Source organism: Anomalospiza imberbis, chromosome 18 (assembly GCF_031753505.1).
Source record: "Anomalospiza imberbis isolate Cuckoo-Finch-1a 21T00152 chromosome 18, ASM3175350v1, whole genome shotgun sequence".
NCBI classification, from domain to species: domain Eukaryota; kingdom Metazoa; phylum Chordata; class Aves; order Passeriformes; family Viduidae; genus Anomalospiza; species Anomalospiza imberbis.
Genome location: NC_089698.1, coordinates 184458 through 209968, shown reverse-complemented (window position 1 = coordinate 209968; position 25511 = coordinate 184458). Strand labels below are relative to the sequence as shown.

Here is a 25511-nt window from a genome sequence, read left to right as displayed (position 1 = left end):
TGCAAAATTTATTTTAGTTAAAACCCTAAGCTTTTCATTATCTAAATGAAAAGTATACGGTGTTTGTTGAAGTTGGAGATTAGCTTGCTGTTACATACTGTAGTCTTACTTTGATGTCTCAGGATTAATATTCATGAGGTTTCAGACTATTAACTACACATGTACAACATCTAACAAGAAATGTATCTCACAGAGTTCAATTATTGTACAATGCTGTTAGTTCTGATTTTATCTTTCATTTTTCTGTGGATTCCCATGGAGTTTTCATAAAACCCATGTTTTAAGGTTGGTTGTGGCAGGTTTATTGTATCAATGGATCTAGCTTAAACTTGGACTTTCAAAACCAAAGGATATTGTTCAATTTCTCATTTTTACTAGTTTTATATGAGTGAAAACTTTCAACTGCAGTTGCCTGAAACATCTGAACTTTGAGCAGAATTGGAAATCAGCAGAAAATGTTCACTCCTCAATCAGTTCAACCTGGAGAGTGGCAAGGGCACTTTGCACACCATTGGTCAGCACTGACTCTTGTCCCCTTGTCCCTTTCCATGATCTCACAGACACGAAACCTTTGTAAGCTCTGGGCCTCACAGGTAGTCAGAAACACAAAAAACTCTCAGCTGCTACTTTTTTGGAATTCCAGATAAGACTCAAACCCAAAAGCCATGGAACACTTGTGTGGTCATTACCCCACAGGGGCTGCTGTGCAGGAGCACTTCCCACCTAAGCCTCTGTCAGGATGCTGCAAAAAATTTTCCACTTTTCCCTCAGTGCAGGGGAGAAGGCCATAAACTACACAGCAATAGCAACAAAAAGCAATAACAAAGGGAAATGTCAGAATTTGAATTGCAAACTATACATGAGCCTTGACTGCAAAAAATAAATCCAAATTTCAACATTAAAGGTTTGAAGTTGCTCTGCTGGGGATAGAGGTTGCTTCTGCTCATCCCTTTAACAATCTACAGGGCATTCCAGCTAGACTATGGCAGCAACTCTCAAAGTTCACAAGATTCAGGTGAAATACTTATTATTTCAATAGAGAATATATATCAAATTACTCCCTATGTAATAGAGATTTATTTTTCTGATAAGGTTGTTGTACAGTAATACAACTTTCTAAAACATTAGTCTAATGTAATTAGAATTTATTTCTCCTGAAAATAAAAGATATTTCAGACCCTACTGTATAAGCCCTAATTCCCACTTAAATCTCTGGATTTAGAAATGTTCAGAATTAATATTTTGACATTATTTACAGCAAGCAAACCTGCAACAATACAGAACAGCTGAAATATGTATTGAGAACACTGAAACCCAGTAGCATCATCATCAATTAAATAAAATTTAAATCATTAGCTTCTTAGTTTGCAGGTTGCCCCATTAACCATGGGGAGAGTTGTAAGTTTCTTCTTATCACCTGACTCAGGGGAAATAAATTCTCTGATGCAGTAGATTTATTTGCATCATAAGGAACTGAAGTTTAAATTCTTGGTCTTCACTTAACAAGTGAAACACTTAGCAACAGGCTTTATAAGGGCTTAGACTAATGCATATACCACACTTAAAATGAGATTTTACCTTAATGGTGATTAATGGCTGATTTTCCTGTCTGACAATAGAAAGAGTAGCTGGCACAGTATTTTGGACTTACCCACTTGGAATCCTTAAAACTGTTTCAGTTCTATCTTTCAATAAGTTTCAGGGTGTACAGGAGCACTGCTGAAAAGAGCATTGACAAGTGACTGGCCACTGCCATCGGGTACTGAATGTTTTAGAAGGACCAAGTGAGTTTCTTCATAGATAATCCCAGTTGCCTGCTCCAGGGGATGCAGTCTAATTTTCAAGTATTTGCATTTATACAATCAGCAGACTGCTGTGTATTTGGTGTGAGGTGACAAAAAGGTTTGTGGTTCAGACATCCCACTCCCTCCTTTTGATGGATGAGAACTTGTAGGCCTCTCAAAATTTCTCTTTGTCAGGAAAATAACAGTTTTGCATTTCTCTCTCTTTTGCTCAGAAAATTTCTTAGTACCCTATAGCAACTCAAAATAAATCCAACATGGATATTAACACAGAGAAAAGAACAAACAAAGACAAAATCCAATCAGGTTTGAATTAGTTTATGCAAAGTCCTTTCCTGCATCTTCCCACATTTGCATTTTAGATGAAATGTGTTTTCATTTCATCTATAAAGACTACAAAACAAATCTAAATCCCCTGTCCATATTAGAGAATTTGAACAGCATGTTGTAAGAAGCTTAGCTCTATGGACTTAGTTACATTTCTTTTAAAAAGCTGGAGGCAAGTTACTACAAACAAAGGTTTATACCCGAACCAAAAATTGGTATGTGTGAATAATTTAGCCATCCTTTGTTAAATTCCTAACTAGGGCTCATATTCCTCTTTAACTGTGTACATTTCTAAGAATCACTCAAACCTAGGTGATGTGCAGGTTCTTCCTGCACCTTTGTTCTTCCACCCAGCTGCTTTCTTAGTACCTTCTACCATATAAAAGATAGACACGTCAGAAAAGCGAGTGCTAATTTTGTTATAGGAAAGCATGCAGTACATGTTTAACATGCCAGTCAATTCCCTGTCTCTGGGAAGGGTTCACTGCACTCATCCCTGTTCTCTTTAGTAGTTCAGTAATCTTGACAAATTCTCACCAGGTAGAAATCTTATATTTCACAAAGTTACCAGAGTTCTTTAGCTGTGCACCATAAGGAAATCCATGCACCTAGTCACTGAGCAGCAGTGACAACACCTTGGAAAAACAGCACCTCAATTACACTAGCAAACATCTCCACTGAGAAAAAGATTTCCTATAAAAGATATGTATATGACTTTTTATCTGTTAGAAAACAAATGAAGAAAATTGCATCTCATTAGCAGAAAGCACAGCAGTAGGTAGCTCTCACCCTTAGCTATCTGTTAAGAGCAGAAGCTGTCTGTGAAGTTGGTGTGCATCCTCCTCTGTTTAAAGAGTAGCCCCATTGCACATCTCAGTATCCTTAAAACAAACTTAAATCTGTGATGCCTGGTGCATGTTCAGGAAAAAAGAAATCACAATGAATAGTGGTGGTGGCTGATATGGTGAAGGTGAGGAAGTGGAAGCTGTTAATTCCGGATTATAATTCACACACTCTGGGTTGTGGACAAACAGAAGGAAATAATTTTGCTCCTGCAGGGAAGCAATAAAACCTTCTCAGTGAGCGTGTGGCCTGCACAACTTTAAGTCATTTGCAAAGTGGTGCAGAGCTCTGCTTCACTCAAGGGTGTGTAATGGGACAAGGCACCGTGACATTGAGACACCCACACACAAATCAGGGGTTGGGGTCAGTGCTGCAGTGATCATGCACTGTTGTATAACTTGAACATCAAGACAACTGAATTCCTAAAAGCATTCATACAGGACTTTGGAGACATAAAAACCCATGCAGAAACAGCCCATACCAGAAGAACTCAGAGTTCATGGCTAAAACAGCAAAATGTTCCAGGTCAGAACACAGCTGACCTTCTGATCAAGCCATTTGTCAACTCCTGACCCAGAACTAGAAGTACTGACTTCCTACATGAGTACAAGCAACGTAGAGTCAACCCAAATATATTCCCTCATGTATTATTAACATTTGACAGCAAATTATAAGCTTCATTTGGTTTCTTATGGACCTGAATGCTCCTCAGTCTTCACCCTCATCTGACCTCTCCTAAATTCACTTTTTAAATCTGAATTTGAAATTACAGTCTCTATCTTGGTGTCCAAGAAAATAAAAAACTTACTTTCTAACTTTGGTAGAAGAAGGAAGTAGTTTGTTCATTTCAGTAATAAAACTGAACAAACTTGTCTCCAGTAGGATTCCTATGAGTAATTATATTCCATAGATCTCTAATCTTTCCAGGTCTCTAGTAACCTCATAGTCACTACACCAATTTATAGGCTAAATCATCTCTAAACTTTGTGATTTCTTACTTAGGATTTAGGGCACATGATGTGACCTGGGTATTTAATTTATGCCTCTCAGTTGCTGAGCCATCTTTCTACTTCAGCTCTGGCTTTTACTTTTCGCCAATAAATCTGGCTAAATTCAGTTGAAATGTGGGAAACCAAGCCACGTTACCCTCTGGAACAGCACAGGCCTTTCTGCCTACATTTCCTTGATGCTGTGCTTTTGAAGTGCATAGGAACTGCAGACCCTCAGTGAATAAACAATAATTTGTTGTTCATTTTCAAAAAAATATAAAATACTGTTCTTTTATGCCCACTTCTAACATAACTTTTAATGACACCAAGTACTAAAATATTTCAATGGATGCTCGCTGCAGCAGATATTCCTGTTGCCCACATCGCTATATAATTTTGCAGTAATTTACTACAGAAATCTCCCTTTGTTCAGGCAGTGAGCTATTGCTGAAACACCAAAAGGATACAAACAGAAAATAATGTGCATTCCATTGAAGGCATAAATAGGAAGTTTCCCTCACTTTCAGACTCAGAATTGACAGTAAGAAGCACAAAGATAAAAGAGACATAAAAATAGACCATGTTTTTACAAAGTAACTCTTTTACAAGTACTGACAGTTTTGGTGTTTCTCCCAAGCACTAATGTTCCGTATTTACTGTTGCATTTCATTTTATGGATTTTTCCCCACACTGAGTTCAAACAGAATAAACAGAAGTTTGAGTTATAGCATGTAACATGGTCAGAAAGGGACTTTATAGAATTAGATCAATTCTTGTTTCTTATCCACCTGGATTCATAAAACACTCATATTGACTCTGCTACTTTAATCGTTGTGTTTGGTCATTCAGGTTTCACAATCTATTAGAAGCTAAAAGAAGAGCTTTTTATGAGAAAAATAGAAGTCACAGGACTTTCACAGTGCTGTTCTCTCTTCTTCATGGTTTTTCTCTAAAGAATTTCTAGAAAGTTTTCAATCTCCTATTTTTCCCTATATACACACATTAAATAAAACCCTTCACTGTAATACAAAAAGCCCTACGATTTTGCAGTCAGCAAAGTCAATGGAAATGTATGTCTCCATGTGGTTCCATAACAAAATAATCATATTTCCAATCAAAGCATGGAAAAATGGACAAATCAGATGTGAGACAAGTAAAATGGAAAGGAAGTGAAAGGCTGGAAGGAATCCTACTCTAGATAGCGCCAAAGGGTTTCTTGTAAGACTTTCCCCTGAGTGATATAACAAAGGAACTGTTGGTAGAAACTGATGCAGTGTTGTCTTCTAGAGGGAACGGACAGACATGACAGCTGACTATTCTGGAGCAGGAAAGGAATGTTTTCAAGATGTTTCTAAGGAACTAATTATTCCTTCAATATTAGTATTAGATATTAGGAAATGTCATTAAATATATAGCTGTATCCCTTAGATTCTTAGAATAATTTAATAACTGTCTGCAGTCTCTATTTTTCATAGGAACTTTAAGCAACAGTGGCTTGAAACACAGGTGAAGAGACACAATTTCTCCCTTCTCTTGTTACTTGCAGGCCAAAATTAAGCTGCTTGGATTACTTCCAGTCTGGCTCTCAATATGTATGAAGGAAGAAACAATGGTGTCTGTGATTTAATAAAAGTGATATTTGTAATGGAAAGCTGTGACCCTTCTGTAATTCATCTAAATTAGATCTGCACAGTAAAAAGGAATTTTTTTTCCTTCTTAGCCCTTCCATCCTGGCTGAGAACATCATGGTTCTAAGTGAGATACTGAGATAAGCCCAATATCTATAGTTTGAGCATCACTGAACACAAAGATGTAACTGGAATTCTGACTTCATTCTCTGTGTCACGCTCAGGAAACGTTCCAATAGAAGTGGGACGAGCTCCTAACTATGAAGGAAACTTGTATATAATGTGTCTACCTGCAGAATAAATAAACCAGTCAACAAAGCCTCAGGAACTGGGCACATAGATCATGTGGACTTTTAAGATTCCAGAAACTTTGTTGTGATATTTTCATGCCCCCCAAAAAATTTAGAATTACAATAGCAATTGCAATGCACATTGAATCAAAGAATAAAAATTCCAGTTTCTGAGAAGTAAAAAAGGAAATTTCTCTTATGGGTCAAGAGCAGTGCAACTAACATTTTAAGACTACTTCAGTGCTCTTCTATGTGTCAAGTAAACTAAAAATTATATGACCCTATTACTGCATTTTACAATAAAAAGACTGTTGATGAAAAGGTATTTAGTTAAGGAAATCTGAGCTTCCCAAGAAAACCCCACCAAAAACAATCAAACAAAAAGCCCCCAAAACCCTCAAAAAGCAGCAGAAGATCATTTCGCACCATTAAAAATAAAAAAATGAAGTCACAAATACCTTCTAGTCTGGAAATTTTAAATGATCTTGACACCAAAACAGGACCCTCATGGGAATAGGATGCATCAGAAAGATGGTATGTGTTACCTGAATACAGCTTTAGTGATGCAAATTTCTGCTTAATAATGCTACTAATAATTTAATTCCTAACCTATGCCTTCATTGGCAGCCTGGAAATTGTATTGCCTTTGAATTTCCTGCTGTGCCTTAATTTCTTGTCTCCTAAAACAGCAGGAATTTATATGGCAAAGAATATGTGAATCTGTGCCCTTCCTTGCTCAAGTTGCTGGCATTTCATGGAAAGCTTCCACTGTGAATTGTGGCCCGGGACTGTGTTTAAAACACACAAACAACTTGGACTGAGTTATAGGCTAACAAATCCATTTTCTTCAAGCAAATTATTCTTCTTTCATTCTCATGTTGCGTTGATGACTCGGAATGATTTTTCAAAAGATATCCAGGTCAATCCAATTATTTATTTAATTCAGTTCATGTGTTATGGCTCTGGAAAGGTGACTTTCATCATCATTTTTAAATTACCACCTTCATATAAAAGTACTAAAAACCTGACTAGAAAACAGCGCAGTTATACTTCATTTTGAACCATTCTATTGAAAATATTGGTAAATTTCATCCCCAGAATACTGAATACAATAAAAAGTATAAACATGGTATTTTAAGTTTTTCCTGCAATTTCTACAGAAATACACTACACCTTCCAAAAGCACTCTGGATTACACCTCTCAGATTCTCAGGGATTTAAACACTCTAGCCCTTGTCACAGATAGATCTCATTAACTGCTGGCGAAAAAGTGTCTCTTCTTGATTCATCAGCGCCTGAGGTATTTCTAGACAAGCAGAATCCCACAATTTTCTAACATATTTAAGAACCTTCTTATTAATTTATCATCATTTTGTGTTTTGCTCAATGTCTCCCTAGAGTAGTAAGTATTAAATATTACATTTTCTGTTCAGACCAGTATTAAGATTCATAGCTTTTTTACTCTAATACAGATTGCCTTCACCTCCAACAAATTAGTAACTTAATATTAAACTTGCACAACCATAGCAAAGAAAATTAAAGGAAACATTGGAGGAAAAGGAAACCATCCTGGCACGGTTACTTAGGCTGTCACTATGTTAAATGAAGGGAACTTTGAACAATTGGCTCAAGAAATGTGTCAATATTTAAATTGAAAAGAACACAAAATATAAAAAAAAAAAGGTTATGAGATCTCGCTGAACACAGGAGCCAGAATATTTTGATTTACAACCCATTTCCTTTGGTACTTGTAAGCTTGAGGAAAGGAAGATATCTAAACCCAAATGGAAATAAGCGGCATGCTCACTCAAGCCTGGAGTTGTATCTATTATTTTCACAGCTAGTTTCGATAAATGGCAACGTACTCCTCACACATCACAACAGCCAGCACCAGCTACTGCACGTAAAACTGGGGCTCTTGGCCAAGAACCAGAACACCGCTGGATGACAGAAACGTTTTTAATAAAACAGTGCCCACAAGCAAATTAACTTCCTCAATGTTTGTGTATCAATGAAGCCACACAGACTGAAAAGAAAATTATACTTGCCATAATTCCACAAGCCAACTCAGCACAGCAACCAAGGGAGAAGAGAGGCCAAAGCTTAGGGTCACATATTCCTGCTGATAGAAAGCCCATCCTGCCCAAACTGAGAATCAGCCCTTCAAGGGGGAAGGTGCTGCTCTCCCGTGGCCTGGGGAAGTCTGGTCACTCCCACGGGGCCTCGCCCAGAGGAGGGGGTGTGGGTGCCCAGGTGAGGGTGGGTGTGTGCCCACCCAGGTCAGGGTGTTCATGTGCCCACCCAGGTGAGGGTGGGTGTGTGCCCACCCAGGTCAGGGTGTTCATGTGCCCACCCAGGTGAGGGTGGGTGTGTGCCCACCCAGGTGAGGTGTTCTCTGTTGCTGTTGGGTGTCTTTGAGAAAGGTGGGGAGAGAAGGAAGCAACGCCTTTCATAGGGCATCCCGGGAAGAACCAGTGCTAAACCTCTTCTCTGCCACCCTGCCTAGCACCCTGCTCACCTGACAGCAAACCTGTGCTCTGAGCCCCAGAGAGCCCCGAAAACTGCCAGCAGTACAGACTGCAAACCCAGAGCAGTTTTTCCCCACAAAAGCTCCATGGTTATTTGCAAGCACAGTAGGATATTGTGGATCACCATAAGTGACAAGGGTGATTTCTTGGAATTTGTGCAGGGAAAGGCTGAGGCGATACATTCCAAAAATCAATAACGTTTGGAGCACCAGTAAGACATAATATGCTGCAATATGTGCAATCCACACACTGTTGCACTTCATTAAAAGTGTGACTCCTCTTTTCTGGGAACTCTTCTTGCTCACATCATTTGTATTATCACACCAGACATTCAGACACTTCTGATGTTTTGGCTTTTGTTGAGACTTTGTTTTTAAATTGTTTTGGCGTTGTTCTTTTTCTGCCAGACTTTCTCTCCCCCAAATAGAAATCCTGAAATGAGTATCAAGCACAAAATGCAGCTTAATTTGCTGAGTCATGACAAAGCAAATTTACTAAATAGATAAAAACACCCTTCACACAATAATATACTGATGAAGGTGGTAAATAAATACGCAGTGCAATTTGCTGGTTTCCTCTGTGTGCAATATATGAGGCCATAACTGCTTTGCTAAACTAACTGTGTCCTCCTAGAAAGATTTCCAATATCAATTACAGCACTGACTGCATTGCTACTAAATAGACTTCCCTGTTGTGTTTCCTGGATTATATGTAAATATTTCCTAAATTTGACATGTTTCAAGCTCCATTTAAAATTTAGTACAATAGGATATTGTGTCAAAATCGTGCAAGGTAGAACATGACTACAGGGACCAACAGTCTAAGATTTATACCTTTTAGTTTGAAATGAAGGGAAAATAATTTATTCTAGATAATGTCATTTAACAAAAACTAAGATATTTTGGGTTTATGCTATAGAAATTATGCCAGTTTTCTAAACTATTAAAAAAATCTGAAGTTTAGCTCATGTGAGTCCCTAAAGCCTCAGAAATTATTCCAATAATAAATTAAGAACTTTAAAGTATGATGTATAACAAGATGTTTTCTCATTACTCAATAAATTAAGCTGTTCAGTTGACAGGAATTTCATATGTAAACTAATGATACATGGAGGAATATATTAATAATACCCTGAAGTTATAAACTGCTCACCTCAAAATTTCTGCATTATTTTAAAGATGCAAAACTCTCATCTTGATACATTTTATTATGTTAGAATTCTGTCATAATCATCTTTTTTAAGTGCTGAGAGTTTTTAGAGAAATGCTAGGACAGTACTAGAGAATACTGGAACAATGATTACCAGCTCACAACTGACATGGTTCTGCTTAACATACTAAAAAAGAAATAAGCAGCTTCAATTAATGCAAGATTTATTTTATTTCTATGAAAATATGCTTTTAATCCATCTACCTACCTATTTCCTCTAAACTTAATGGTAAATTGCATGGTATTTTATTTTCTCTTAACTTTATTCAGATTTCTCTGCTAATATGAAAATATCTCACAATGTTATTACTTCCTCAAAAAAAGAAAGCAGAGGGAAAGAAAAAAACGTTCATTTTCCCCACAACCTCAAGGGTTTGGAAGATAAGGATGCACTAAGTTTATTTAAACTTTAATACATCCTTCAAAATTTTGCACCTTACACCACAGGAAATATAAATCAGAGTTTTAATGCAGCATAGTGTCATTGTCAGCCATCTAAAGATGCTAAGTAAGCAGAAAACATCCAGGCTTTGGGGAAATTCTTGATGTTAACATGAGAAAATCCAAAATGTAATTCACCTTTCATTGAGGTGAATACTACAAAAATGCTAAAAATAGTTTATGGACACTGATGGTCTTCTCAATGAACACTAACATTTTCGTAAATCCTTTTAGATATGTTAAGACCATACCCAAACAAAGGAAATAAAATTGTAACTCTACAATATTTGCCAGTCATCCCACCCATGTTTTCCAGCGTAACATCTAGGTTTCATTTTATACAATGAGCCAACTTTCTAATGAGTTAGAGTTATACAATGAGCCAATTTTCTAATCCAATGGGAGACAACTTTCATATAAATGTTGAATGGGGCTAACTAAATTCTGAATTAAACTTCATCTTCCTGATGAAATGCTTTCATTTTGAAATGCTCAAGTTTTACTGAGACAGAAATATGATGGGAGATGGATCCAGGTTTGGGTTTTTTGAGGAGTATTTTTAAATTCTTCAACGAGTCAGAAAATAAATTATAAATACATACATGAGAAAATAAATTATAAATACATACATACTTAAGCGAACACGTGCTTAAGAAAAACCCACAGAATAATTATCGTTTAATCCAAAACAGAGAGACGACTGATAACAATCTCAGTGCACTTATTCCTCAGCTGCTCAGCTTCATGACAGAATTGCTAAAAGCCAGGGAATTCAGTCTGCCCACTGACTCAGAGGTTTGGGATTAGGAAACCACAGCATCAGCAGTAGGACAAAAGATCTGCTTAGTGTGGACACAGAGCGTTCAGGACACAAAGGGCAAGCCAGGACCAGATGCTGCCAAGGAGCAAAAACCACTCCTTAGTCCTGCAGAGCCTTCAAAGCCTCAGCCAGATGCCCAGGTGCCCCAGCAGCAGGCACACAGCTCCAAGCCAGGCACAGGAAGGGGGAGGGCAGCCTGGCTCTGGCAATGCCACATGCACCAAGCAGAGGATTTCTCTTCCCCACTTCCATTTCTAGGGCTAGGGCATTTGCAGGTGTGACAGGGAAGGTACACTACTATCATCTTACCATAATTCAACTCTTCCACTTTCCCCTCAATAAAAATTCCACTTCCCATATAACACTTGGTCATCTTGGTTTATAAACTAGGAAATGTAATAGTCAAAGCAAAAATTAATGAACATTCTCCCATTGAATACTCCCTGTAGTCTTTAGATGTTTAAAATTAGCTTAAAAGAATGCCACAGTCTAACTGTGACTCAGTTCCTCATTATTAAAATAGAGCAATTTGTTTTATATCTCATTCCCAGATCTCACAAAGTTTCTACAAGGACGTTTGAGTGCAAACTTTTAAACTATTGGAGAAATGAGCAATAGGCCACATAATGTGATCACAAGTGATCCACCAAAATGGATCAAAGATAAGCTTTTCCTTGTGGTAGAATTTTCAAACAAGCTCTTTGTTGTCATTGTACACTTGACCATCTACTGGGATATTCAAGACTTTAAGCCTCAGAGTCAGGGTGTGCAAATAGTAACAACAACAAGAGCCAGTCCTGTAGGATCAGGACATAATTGCAATGCCATCAGGTGGTGGCACAGGAGATGAAGGTTGGGCCATGTCAGTGAGTGTATCTGCATAAGCTAATAATACACTAGGGACAGGTAAATGAGTCTTTGTCACGCTCAGTTTCGGAAAATTGCAGTCTCTTTTGGGTAGGAAAAAAGCAGTAGGGAAGGGGCACAAAATACTCTTTCTACTTTTACTATCTGTCAGTTTCATTCAACATTTTAATGAGTTAATTCTGTCTTAGACACAGAAAAAGTTTATACTAACAATCAATGGCAGAAAATACAGTTTTCTCAAACTCTCCTGTACAAAAACAAAACCAACACTGACAGGCAGCAGTGACTCGGTTACGTTAACCACAGAAACACAAGGTCTCATTACCAGGTTCTTTTACATTCTACACTCATGCTCCCAAATGGATCCATTGCTCATTGAGCAAGCAGTGACACAGAGGCAGAAGAACTCAAACATCAGGGCATGTAAATTGCTGACCATGGGCTGTGATAAAGTTATCACTCTTATTTACTAAGAAGGAAGTTAAGGAACTTTGAGAAATAATTTTACCTCAGAATTCTGGTAGTATTAATGACCCAAAAGCAATGCAGTCAGGAAACAGGGCCATTTAGATAATAATGATAATGGCACAACAGCAGATTAAATATTCTGGGACCCAGCCAAACCACTAAGAAAAAGGATACTAAATATATTCACATCCCAGACAGCAAGCAGTACCTTTCTCAAACCCATGCATACAAGATCCAACACCTCCCATCCAAAACCTGATCACTAGCCTCAGCTAGAGCCTTGTTACAAAGAGAAGATTAATTCTCAAAAAAACCCCCAAACAACCCAAAGACCCAAAAAAATCCACAACCAGACCCAAACTAGCAATAAAACCAACCAACCAACAAAAACTAACCCTAAAAAAAGCACACCAAAACAAACAAAACCCCAAACAAACAAAAACCCACAAAACAAACATCAAACAAACAAAACAAACAAAACCCCCGAACCAAACAAACAAAAACCCCAAACAAAGAAAAACCTGCTTGAGATCAACCCCTTTTAATACCAAGATCTCTTGGACATCCAAGGATCACTAAGATGAAGCTGAGGACTAGACCACAGCTTTGTTTTACTTGACCCTTTGCTCTCTGAGATGTCTCTTGCTGGCTCTTCTACTCATCCCTGTAAATTAATTTGATGTTCTGATTGAATTTTCATTAGCCTTGACAAGAATATTCCTTATTGTTGGCGTTTGAGTCAGGCAGCATTTCCCACTCTCTTTATGTCCTTCTGGAATTATTTCTTTCTTTGGACATTTAAAATACATGGTGCCTCCTCTTTGGCACACTTAAAGGTTGAAAAATCTTCCTTTAGTATTAATTTTGGGTCAGCAAGAAATGAAGGAAATTGCATGTTAAAGGTGATATGCATCTCACTGCTATAAATAGAAGAAATTGAAATAGTAAAAAAAGCTAACAAGAAGTGACAGTGTAGGATACTTCTGTGTCTAAACAAACAGATGGCTCCTGTACAGGAGTATATATTGATGCTTCTCAAACAAATATTGGGAATTTATTAGGCAAAAAAATTAGGAAGATTTCAAAACCAACAGAAAATGGCATGTCATTGTTCAGGAGTAGATACTTCTTGAGTGAAAAGAAGCAGCTTTTTTTTATGCATGGAAGGGATGGTATGCAGTAGGATTTCCTTATACACTGAATATTGTAGCTGTCTTATCTGGCTTTATGTAGCTTGTACGTCTGTTTTCCGGTAGACATCTGGACTTGCATCTTACAGAAAACAGCTAACTGACAGTAGAGATGTGCTGTTTCCTGACTGTAGATATTCTCACAAAAATGACACTGAGATGGGAGAAGTACATGTTTTTACAGACTAAAATTGTTACCTTGACCACTTTCTTCCACAATTATAATTTATCATTGCTTTCTCACAGCACTCTGGTAAGAAGGATGACAGCAAATGAAAGGAGAAGTCTAACACAGCAACAAAAGTTTCCTTGGTTGTCCTCTACATCTAGCAGTTCCTCTCTGTCTTCTGACATGTACAGTAGAGAAAAAAAACAAAGAAATGAACTCATCAGAAACAGCATCACACACCTGAAGCCTCAAAAGAAGACACTGTATATTCCAATCCTACCAGTACCAATCTTTGACACATCACTTACGCTACAGCTGCTGCCCAAATATTGCAGCTTTGCCCTTCCTGCAGAAGTGCAGATGGAACCTCACAAGCACCATGAAGGTATCACTGAGGTGGAAGAGGACTCTTTTCTCAGCCAGGCAGTTCCTGCTCCCAGCCCTGCAGTGCAGATGCTGACAGGTTTTGACAGAAGGGATAAGCAGCAGCCAAAGCCAGGTCAGAGCAGGGAGCTCCAGCAGAGGAGAGATATCTACAAAGCAGTCTTTCCACACCCCCTGCCAGGCAACAACTAGCAAGATAGAATAGAGAACTCAAAATCCAGGTATGGCTAGTAAATTATTCCAAATCTGGATTAAAACCCCTCACATATGCATAAACACACAAAACTAGGATTTCCAAGCTTTGTTTTAGTTAGCTGTACAGAAATGGTTAGACTTTCAAGAAAAGCTAAATGCCTTTATGACAAAACAAAGGCACTGAACAGTCTGTCTGGCCTATTGCAATCCTAGATACAGCATCTGCTGGAAAATTTAAAAAAATCCAAATACAGACAAAATCCAATACAGCCAAATACTTTGCTGTTAAGGAAACTAGCATTGCTTAATAGATATCACTGGCATACATTAATTCAGACCATCTGAGAATTAGCTCTCTAATTTTATTATTTCCATCACCTTTATGCTTTCAATTCTCTACCAATTTTAATTAGTTTGTCTCCTCTAGGCTCACTGGCTCAAAGTTCTTTGAATAAAGAATGGGAATAGGAACACAAAGAGGAAGCAGATTTTTTTTCTCCAAGCTCAGCCAGCTTTAACAATTTTAGCTAAATGAGTCTTTCATGGTACTGAGTATTCTCAATATAGTTATGTGTTTGGGTTTATTATCTGGATTCTGTAGTGAATTATGTTTCATATGGGTGTCCTGATGCCTTATCTCAAACCTTGCATTAACCAAATTTTGTTTTCTCTCAGCAAACAGAGTAGGGGGAAAAACCCTCAAAGAATAAGTGCCAATCTGACAGAAACTGTGCAGAAATCTGTCTGAAATCCCATAAAAAAGAAAGGACTGTACAACTGTCCTCTGCAGAACAGAGTGCTCATTCTTTATGGCATCTTACAGCATCCATACTGCCTCAACAGTTTTCACGTCAGCTCTGACCTAGGCTCTTATTCAGGAAACCTCTGACTCCTCTGCCCCTCAGGCACAAAAACCTCTCAACTGAACAGAGAGTGCATAATCTGAGTGGTCTGGGGATGGAAATGAAAACCTGAGTGCTGCTTTCAATCCAGGGCATAGTTTAGAGGGGTTTTCTCAGTGCAAGTCCTTATCATGTGCCTTCCCTATAATGCATCACATCTTCAGAGGCCAAACAAATTATCCTGTAATCCAGTGGGAAAGGATCAAAGCTGATACTTTCTGCCTTATTGCATTTGCTTCCAGAAGTCAAGGAGGATATATCTGTGATAAGAGTACAGAGCAAATGATCACGCAATAACTCCATACAGCTTTGAAGCAGGGATAATCACAGCAGAGCTAAGTTAACTGGATGCTGATTTCTTGTCCAAGAAAGATTTTTTGAAAAGTGAGTAGTAGGAAGCTCTGCTTCCCATGTGGACCATCAGAGCAGCAGGACAACACCCAGAGGCAGTGCTGAAAACTCTTTTTTATATTTGTAGTTCTGCTGGTCAAGTTTTAAACTGTGCAGACTGTGTAAGAAAAGCTCCCTAATTCACCATTGTGGGGTGAAAATTTGGGAGATTTTGATAAAATTTAATTTTGAGGTATTGCTAATCAGTGGAGCAAAACTTGTGCTTCCAATATACATTTTTGTTACCAAGATGATGGCAGAAGAGTTGCTGACACTCAGATTCCCTGGTGTAGCTCAACTGAACTATTAAAATATAGACATATCAAATGATATTTTATACATTTTAGAATATCACTTGCATATTGTACCATGTTATAGGCAGAAAGTAAAGCCACATTTCTAAATTCATTCAGCTCCTTTGTTACCTGTGTAGGGGTTTAGTCAGAGAAGCAGAAAACAAGAAGAGTAGTGGAAGCACTGTAATGGTCCTGCCTTACAGCTGGGATGCCATTATGATAAATCCTAAACAAACAAGATGAAATTACTGTCAGCAGCTCAGATCTCTGTTAAATTTCTCCCTCTTCACAGATCAGAATTTGGGAAAATTCTGGACCATGAAAGATTTAGCAATCAAGGCAGGAGGACCAAGGTAATTCTAAAGCCATTTTTAGAATCACTCAGTGATAAAACCAGCTTTCTCTATGTTTCTTTCTAGTTCTATAATATGCATTTTCTCTTTGATCCTTTCAGTATTCAGCTGTGGTAGAAAACAAGAAAACAAGCCCCAGGACATTACAAGGACATGCAACACTACTGTAATGGTGTGCTACAATTTTAATTGCAGGCAGTTCTTATTGGGAGCATTTTCTCCCATTTGGAAAAAGTACTGCAGTAAGGAACGGGCCTGTGGATCTCATCAATTATAGAGAATTCTTATTCCCAGGGAGCACTGATTGCACAGTCAGGCTTTGCTCCAGGTACCAGGGCAAAGTGGAAATGTAATATTTTCACACTAGGGATGTGTATCAATGTAAACAAAGGCATAACATAAGCGTGCACTACTGAAAATCATAGATGCAAGCATTCAGCCCTCTCACCTTTTCATTTGTTAAAAAGGTAATTAGCAAAGTCTATTGTGAGATAAAGGCAATTTATTTTATGGATAATTGCATGCATTTCCAGTATGAGTAGATTTAGAATGGTTCACAAAAGTATTAAAGCCATTCATCTCATTAGCTTGTTTCCTGACTATTCAAGGTTTCTTTTCCCACTCAGTAGTCTCAGCTTTGCCAAATGATATCCAATGGAAATTTGTACCCATACTTTGGGCACCATGGCATAGCAGTTACAAAAGACTGATGTAAATTCTCTAAAACTACATATCACATTGTCTTGCATGAGATGTTTCTTAAAGCAGTAGCACAGCGCATTAACTCAGCCATGCGTTGCAATGGCAACATCCTCTATCACTTAACAGGAAAACATAACATAAAACAAGATGCCTCCTTTAAAGTTTGTGCCATTCAAAAAGTCTGAACTTATTGCAATACCAAAGCAGTGCTGGTAACACCCTAATGTTCAGCTTTTGCTGAACAGTGCTTGCTCAGCAAGAAGGGCTCCTCTGCATCTTACTCTGCCCCCCACCAAACAGGTTGAGAGGTAGAATAAACTGGGAGGGACACAGCCAGGCAGATAGCCCAAATTAACTAAAGAAATATTCCATAGCCTGGAACATCATGGTGCTCAGTAACAGAATGGAAAACAAGGAATTTTAGAGGGGTTGGCCTGTCTTTTCCTCAAGAACTGGCTGAGCATTGTTCTACCTGTGGGAGGGGGAGAATGATTGCCTTTTCATCGCTTATTTCAATGCCTTCTTACCTCTTTTTCCACTTATCCTTCACTTATTAAACAGTTTTTGGTGGTTTTTTTCACCCCCAACATCCCTTACTTCTGCTTTTCCTTTCCTCCTCTCCTGGACCACAGGCAGGGTAGGGAAGTAAGTGAGGGAGCAGCTCTGTGGTGCTTGAGTACCCACCATGGTTAACCCACTACACTAAGCACTGAAAATAAATAACTAATTGATGACTGATGCAAAGGGCTGAAACAGGTACATTTGGTATGAACTCCAAGTGTCTCATCACAGAAAAAGACCACAGAAATGTTCCAAAAAGCCCTAAGTGAAGAAAATACATAGCAAGAGTACAACAAAAATTGAAATTACAAATGTGGTCTCTGATGTATTTGGTAGGCAGCTTGTCAGCATGGTGCTATGATAATAAATAAATAATACATTACATTTCTGCTGTGCCCTTCAGTGGCAGACCAAGGTGCTTTGTCAGGTGAAACACAGCAGAAGCAAAACAGTGCTGGTACATCAATGTTTTTCAATGTGAATGCAAAAATGCCCCAGTAGAACTGACCTAAGTAAAAACTATTTGAAATAAAGGCAAGTCATTATCATGGGAAATAAACAGAATCTGTTCTTCACAACTTCAAGTTAGAATTAAAAAACAGTCAAGGGGAAAAAGGCTTGTAGAAGTCAGTAGCATTAACAGCCAAGATCAGAGGTGACCAAAGTAGGAAGCAAATGAATGTTTATGCAGTTATGCATGTAAAGCTGTAATGAACTAATTTACAACAGCAGCTTTCATGCTCCAAGTATTTCCTAAGGAACAGATTTAGTCCATATTAAATACAAACACAAGGGCTCAGTCAGGCACTAGTGTAGCAGAGAGTAAAAAAAGAGGTCGGAACCATAAAACATAACTTGTCCACTCTCATTAGTATTTAACTGTTACAGAATGTGCCCTGGAGTTGGAGTTTAGAGTCCAAGATCAGCTCAAGTGGTTTACTGATGCTGCCCATGGTTTTCTCTGGAATTCTTGATTCCACTTGAAAAAAGATTGTATTATTTTTATATAGTATATATATTATATTATAATTCACTTAAGGCCTGTACTTGTAACTATTTGTCAACAAATGCTGAAGGCACAAAGCCTGAATTTACCAAACTACCTCGAGTGATACACATTACACTTGTTCTGCTTTCAGACACATAAAATTACTTCATCAATACAGCCCATCCATTCATGCAGCTATTACAGCAGAATTTTTTAATATAAGGTAGATACAACTCTTCAGGTAATATCAAAATCCTCAGAAATATAAACCAACTGCAAGATGAAAAGAAGTCAAGTTGATTTTTAGAGGAATAACAGTCTGTAATTGGTCATTTGTTGGAGACCTGGAGCTGTGTGCCATGAGGGCATCGTGGGCTGACTGCAGAGGGAAGGAAGATGACTCAGAGTGTGCAGGGCTCTGGCACTCAAGGCAGGATGGACAAGTCTTTCATTCAGTCTATTTACTGATCTAATATTCATCTACTTTATCTGATCACTTTTGGTTAGTGCTGCAGTTTTCACTTTGTACTTTGACTAGAGAACTCTGATGAATGCAAATGGGATGAAAAATTGAATTATAAAAGTCACAAGAACAAAAAATAAATTTCAACAAATCAAGCCATTTGAGAAGTCATAGCAGTCCAGTAATGTTCCCATTAATTGGAAAAGGGGAAATGTAAAAAGGGAAAATTGGAATACCCACAGAACTACAGCTGCACTGCTGGAGAGCTGACACCCATTAGTATAAGAGGGGTAGCTGCTAATACTTAACCACTGCTGAGATGACAGAGATACTCCTCTGCTGCTGGTGAAACAAACACACTGACAGTCTTTTATCAGCACTTCAAGTTTGTCTTGTTTCCTTGGGATTTGAAAAGTGTAGGATTTGTCATTCTGCCAGTCCTATTACATTATCACATGAGTGTAATCACCCAACAATTACACACAGGGCTGAGCAACTTTGTTTCCTCTGTATTTGATATGTGAGGTACTTCTTCCACTATTTGACATGTAAAGTTTGAAAACCAAAGCAGCCTAATGTATTAGTAGTATAAGTACACAAATTCAAATATCCCACACTCTGGTTGGATTCCTTCCATCCATCTGAGAAAATAAAGCAGTCACTTCCATCTTCCTCCACAGTCAGAGGACAACTCAGTGCATCAAAGAGAAGGTTTGATCTGTGTTTCCAAGTGCAAATGTCACACTACAAACAGTACTACAATGTAATTTTACATCACAATTATGCTCCCTTCAGATCAAATATTCACTGAAAAAAAAAAATGCTTCATCAAGTTAATGAAAGAAGTCTGATAAAACATTGATAAAATACCAAGATTGCAATTTGAATTTCAGGAAAATTTGCAGACCTGAGCTTTCAGCTCTTGCTTAAAATGTAACAGGTCTGAAAGTTGTTTGGTGCATCCACCAGAGTGCAGGAGTGCAAAGCAAAGGGTCTAAATGCTGCTCCTACCTGAGTTGTCAAGCTGCTGGTTGATCTTAGGAAAGCCACTACTCCTTTCTCTCTCTCCCAGCTATCCAGATTTCAGCTGGAATTATATTTCCTGAAGTGTACCTACAGGGTGTAATGTAAAAAACATTGTAATAACAGTAATGACTCCTTAGGTACTCTCCTAACTATGTTAATGTGCCTAAATCAACTTTGCATACTGATTACAATTCCAGAAAACATCTGCTGCCTCCACTCACTCCTAACTTTCCTCTTTCAGCATTTCCTGCAGGTTTATGGCTTATCTTTTTATGCATATTGATCATGGTTTCAGCAGTTTCAAGTTAGTTATTTTTGACATCAACAAGGTTCTGAAATCAATACACACTGAAATCTGAGCATGAAAGCCAAAGGAAATAAAGCCAATGAAGCATAGAACAGAATGATTTCATTTACCCATTTTAAGTTAGTCATGAATGTCCATTACAGGTGTAAAATATCAGAAAACTTTCAGAACCAAAATTGCTTCCTTAGAGCAACAGACTTACTGCTTCCATTGTCCTGAGAGATGAAAAAAAAAAAAAACAGCCTAACATGGTGTAATGGCAAAAAAGCATCTTCATTTTACAGAAATGGATGCCACGACTGGATAGAAAATGAGTTCTTCTTCTGAACTGCAACTTTTGAAATTTAATTTTTGAAGGAGTTGCAGTTAAAAGAGGAGCCACAGTTTTCAATTCAAGGAAAATATTTGCATTCATTTTTTAATTTTTTTAGTTAAGGAGAAATTTTTAAATATATTATTACTAAAGAAGTCGTTATAATTTTGCAATACCCAACCGATACATTGGCGCAGATTTTTTTATTTTTAAATGAATATTTCTCATGCATGCCAAAGGCACATACAATGGCACTGGAGTGGGAAGGCCAAGGGTGCTGAGGTTTGGGAAATATCCAGCCACACAGCAACTTCACAGACATGAATCAGAACTGTAGGAATCTTTTTACAATTTTCAGTCATGGCAGTCACCATCTCTCATTAACAGATTTACCAATTTTCCACTCCTCAATAGGAATATTTTTTGTCAGTCCTCTCTCTCTTATATAAATTATTGCTAATAATTAAAATGAAATTCATCAGATGTGTGAGTTCATTAACTCCGTTAATGAGAAAGAACATTTTGGACCTTATTATTAGACTGTCATCAGTATCTGTTAGACAGATAAATTAATAAAGTGATTATATTCAAATAACTCAGGCATTTGCATTTTATTTTTAACATTACATGTCTCTCTAGCTTGCTCTGAGACTGGGGAAAATTTGCTGGCCATGCAGGAGTGCAGTCTGGGTGGATTTCAGTGCACTGGATGCCTGGACCTCAGAACTACTTAGGGGCTGAAATAGCTGTGGTCTAGGTAAGGGCTACTGGAGCCTCAAGGAACAATTCAAGCAAGCAGGAACAGTATAGACATCCCTTGAAAATAAAGATATTGTGGTCCCTTTACTGCTAGAAAGCAAAAAGCCTGAAAGAAAACTGTAGAGAAGAGACATTTTTTATCCTTGAAAGCATCAAGATAAAGCAAGACACAGCAATAATTCTTTCCTGCACTGCACTCTTGGAATACCTGCGACATTTTGTGAAAAATATCCACTGGTTAAAAGCAATACACAGAGTGGAACCAGAGCTCCAGATGTCTCCAGTTCTTGTGAAAAACCATGGGTATTTTGTAATGAGCTCATCACCCATCTTTCTCAGAAAGATCATCCATCTATGCAGGGGCCCTTCAGTGCTTTTCTGGAACATTGATGCTGTCAAGGCACACAGAAGACACAGCCTCAGCTCAAAGAGAAATGCTGCTATTCTGAAAATCATATGTCAGATGGGAGGGAAAATGGTACCAGTTAAAACTGGTGCATAGATCATATTAACTCATAAAAGCTCTCATTAATTGCACAGATCATATTAACTCATAAAATCTACATCTGATTTTTAGGAACATGTACTTGCTTTATACATATCCCTCAAGCTGAATTTTTAGAACTGAATTTTTTGCTCCCAAATGTTATTCAAGACAATACATGCAGCTTTTTTACTTCCAGCTTCTCCTTCCAGTAAAGAAAAAAGTCATGACTTTTCTTCTCTTCCTTGTGTTTCACAAGTCACCAGCTTCACAACAGCAAATAATAATGAAAAATAAAACAGGCATATCCAGTGTGGCTCCTGCATGAACCAAAATAGATTTTAAATTTCATAATCTTTAAAGCCAAACAAGGTAAACTGCTTTTTTTACGAGACTGTTAGATTTACCAAAGCCACGTGGAAAGAAATTACTAGAGTGAGATCAGTTGCTGAGTGGAGAGGTAGATAGGAGGAAAGTGGAGGATTTTTTTCAATTCAATTAAGACATGGTTCTGTCTCAGAACTCTGTCTCCATGGCACCTTCCAGAAAAGTGCAACTGATGAGGAATTTAAAGTACTGCTTTTTCTACTGAGCCTGCTCCAGTTACAGAACTCAGATATTTTCAAAGAGAAATTTAGCTGAAAAAAATAACATAGCACCTGTACAACTGCTTCAATATTTATGCCACAGCTTATTTCTTTCTTCAGGGCTGCACTCAGCTGCACAACTGAGCACTGCAGCAGTTACATTCAGATTCATCCCAGCAATAATGAGTGAACTAAGTGATGTATTCAGACCTGTCATTTGGAAGTGGTGCTGGATGCTTTGGCTTGAACCAATGCTGTCGATCACTGTGAAGATGCAGAGGCTTCACAAGAGCTCTCTGTTGCTGGAGTGGTGGAGGAACTCCCACTGAGCACCCCAGTGGTTCTCCCACCAAGGTCTCTCCTGAGAATATCCATCCTATCCTGTGACTATCCATCCCACTTCCCGTTCCACTGTTCATTTAGTCACACTAACAAAACTACAGCTGATGCATGTGGCAAGCTCAGAGCCCAAACAGCCTCTTACTAGTGGAGCTGAGAGAGGAGGGATGGTGAAAGCAGTGTTATAAATCAAAAAATCCAATGGGCATCCCTACAGCAAACACCCCTCAAAACAACTTTGAATCCAGCTTGATGGCAGCTAAACAAAGTCCAAACCAAACAGGAGCTCCTCAGGGATTCCAAATGTGGTACCAGTGCAGAGCTGGGAATCACACACCACAGGCAGGCAAGGAAGTTCTTGAGCAAAACATTGCAATTTGCCATTCTGGAATACTCTAACATAATGGTAGCCACAAGACAAGTTCACTTTAAACATTATCTGGCTCCTCACAGAACAGTCACACAGCTAACCAATAATCCAGTTCAAATATCTACTAGCAATCCATGCAATCACTGTTGTAAAATACGACACATTCTTCTCTACTCACTACAGCAAATCTCATCAATGACCGACCCACTTATACACAGTAAAAAAGGAAAGGAATATGTGTGTTGCTCTATTTATTTTTCCTCTCACCAGGAGATGCTATTTAAATCATTCATGCAATTACACGTAGTAATCAGAACTAAAACAGAATTGTATGTACAGCATTACATCTTTAGTTTTCTGTGGGAAGAACACCAATAGTACATCGACTCAAATTTCCCAACACAGATGTAATACTGTAACTGATATAATTAAGTGGAACAATTCTTTTTTCCATAGAAGCGTGGCAGACATTTCTGGACAAAGAGGTGGTATCTTCTATAACAGCTTTTTTGAAGTGGGAACTGTATTTGTATTTAATTCCAAACCAGGGTTTTATCAATGACTGTAATTCAAAGTGAGAAGTCATTCAGATTCTGTACATACAATTAACTTCCTTTTATTGAAAAGCTGTTAACTCTAATGATATATCGATCTTTGAAAACTCAGTGAGGAGTATTAAGGATAGGCTGAGATCCTCCAACCTAACTAAAATTATGGCTGATTTAAAGTTCTGATTTAAAGTAATATTATATTTCACAAGGCTTTTAATGGGAATGTTTAATTTATGGCTTAAAATAACTACAGTTCTTCAATTTAAAATGCTACTTTTTGTTATACCTGTGATATACTACATGTTCATATCTTCCTCTGCACATCAGCTGCTTTCATTTTAGAGTTCTAGCGAGCCTTACACAGGGCTTACACAGGGTATGAATTACATGCCTACCTCCCAGCTTGATGCTGCCATTCCTCCTCTGCAGGTGAGAATGATCTAAATTTTTACCAGAGCATTTAAAGCATCAGAAACAGTTACTTTTCAATCCCCTGACCTCAAAAAAAAAAAAAAAAACACCAAAAAAAACCCCCAAAAAAACAAAAAAAAACCCACAAAAAAAACCCCCACCTGTATAGAAAAGCTGAAATATTTCAACATTTACTAGTGTTTTTGTTCTGTAAATGCTCAAATCAGGGAAATAGGGAAATAGCAGGATTATCAAGCCATTTTGGTCAGGATATTTTATGAACACATAAGTGAGGTGCTACTCGTTCAAGTCCAACTATGAAAATAGTGAATGTGACTCCCTTTGAAAATACAAGGTATCTATACATTGTGCTAGAAAAAAGGAGGTGGTAATATGAAAATGTGAAAACACTCCATTTTGAGGTTTTTGGGTTTTTTGATATTTCATTTCAAACCCATCAAAAACTCCACAGTCTTTTCCTGAGAAGGGAATATCCCTGCATGCACCTCCTCTGCAGGTTCTGCAGGACAGTACACTTCCAAACGCAAGACACAAAGGGAAAAGCTCTCAGCGGGGGAAGCTAGGGCAGCTCTTGAATCTTTCTGCCTTTAAACCCCACACTTCCATTCATCAGAGGTTAAATTCCAGTTCATATAAACAACAAATTACAAAGACCACCAGGAGTGGTTTTCCACTCCTGATGTTCTGTACTAGCAAATCCAGGGGCTACACTGCTTCGTGTGGAGCTATCTCTGCAGGAATGTGATTTTAATTTCTGAAGCTCTTCCTGACAGAGAAGCTCCCCTGGCAGAGGGAAGTTCAAGGGACAGAGTTACAGAGAAGAGCGAAGTCAGGCAGGAGTGAACAGAACTCTGTCTGCGCTGGACTCCAGCTTCTTTAAGGACTGCCATATTTCCTCTTCCTATGTGATTGAGATGATTCAGTTTCTAAAGAATTGCTACAATGCTTTTTAAACACAATTTTTCTAGGCAAAAAAATTATGTCTGTGGCCTACATTCTAACAGGAAATAACAGAGTAACTTGCATTGGAAATTTGACAGATAATAAAAACAGAGACAATATGCTTTGTGCTTCTTTGTTGTGTGAAACCATTTGACACAAGAACTCTTGAGGATTTTGTTGTCTCTAGTCTTTTGACACTTTCCTTCAATATCAGTTATCAATATAGGGAAAAAATAGTATATCCTAATTTTTACACTGATTTAAAATAGAAGGAAATTTTGACCAACTGAACATCAGCAGAAATTAAGATACAGTAAAAAGCAACCATAATATTTCAGGCAGATCAAAAACAATTACCTCTAAAACAGCTTACATGGATTATAAATACCCATTACAGCAGGCAGGAGATTTAACACTGAATAAAGGGAAAATGCTGAACCCTCCTTTTTGGGCTCTGAACAGTATTCCAGAAGTGCAAAATAAAGAATTAAATAACTCTTAAAAAAAGCATAGGGATTGCGTTGCTTTGCAGGAAATAGTCAACAATTATCTATTTGCATTATGAGCCATTAACTGGGCAGCAGACTTGTAGGTTC

The 25511-nt window shown here is 38.0% G+C and overlaps 1 long non-coding RNA gene across 1 annotated transcript in view; it reads right to left on the bottom strand.

Moving 5' to 3' along the window:
• Nucleotides 1-19170: 19170 nt before the first annotated feature.
• Nucleotides 19171-25511, bottom strand: part of LOC137484988 (uncharacterized) — a 32215-nt gene continuing 25874 nt past the window's right edge. The window contains exon 2 of the long non-coding RNA XR_011005130.1: nucleotides 19171-19918. This is a non-coding gene — a long non-coding RNA (uncharacterized lncRNA). The remainder of the gene's footprint in view (nucleotides 19919-25511) is intronic.